The 392-nt window shown below is 34.9% G+C and overlaps 1 protein-coding gene across 1 annotated transcript in view; it reads left to right on the plus strand.

The window, feature by feature from the left end:
- LOC119591912 (protein ERGIC-53-like) overlaps window positions 1-392 on the plus strand; it is a gene marked incomplete in the record, with an annotated part of 12,371 nt that overhangs the window by 6,378 nt on the left and 5,601 nt on the right.

Consider the following 392-nt stretch of genomic DNA (forward strand, 5'->3'; position numbering starts at 1 on the left):
CTTGTTTTCATCTTCCTCTTCTCCTGTTCCTCTTGTTTTCATCTTCCTCTTCTCCTGTTCCTCTTGTTTTCATCTTCCTCTTCTCCTGTTCCTCTTGTTTTCATCTTCCTCTTCTCCTGTTCCTCTTGTTTTCATCTTCCTTTTCTCCTGTTCCTCTTTCTCTCCCTCTGCTTCTGTATTTTCCCATTCTGTCATCATATCAATATTATACAAGTTTAGTTTAAGCTCTTTGGACTAAAACCAAAGATAAGCAAAAGTTTCATGGTTATAAAAGATTCTGTGGGAATTTCTCCATGTGTGAAAGTTCACATGATTTACTTATCAGTTTTGATTTTCTTTTCAAGTCTTCTTTGTTTACTTTTTCCCCATATTCCTCAGTTATTTAAGATAAA

This window comes from Penaeus monodon, chromosome 29, assembly GCF_015228065.2.
Source record: "Penaeus monodon isolate SGIC_2016 chromosome 29, NSTDA_Pmon_1, whole genome shotgun sequence".
Lineage (NCBI taxonomy): Eukaryota > Metazoa > Arthropoda > Malacostraca > Decapoda > Penaeidae > Penaeus > Penaeus monodon.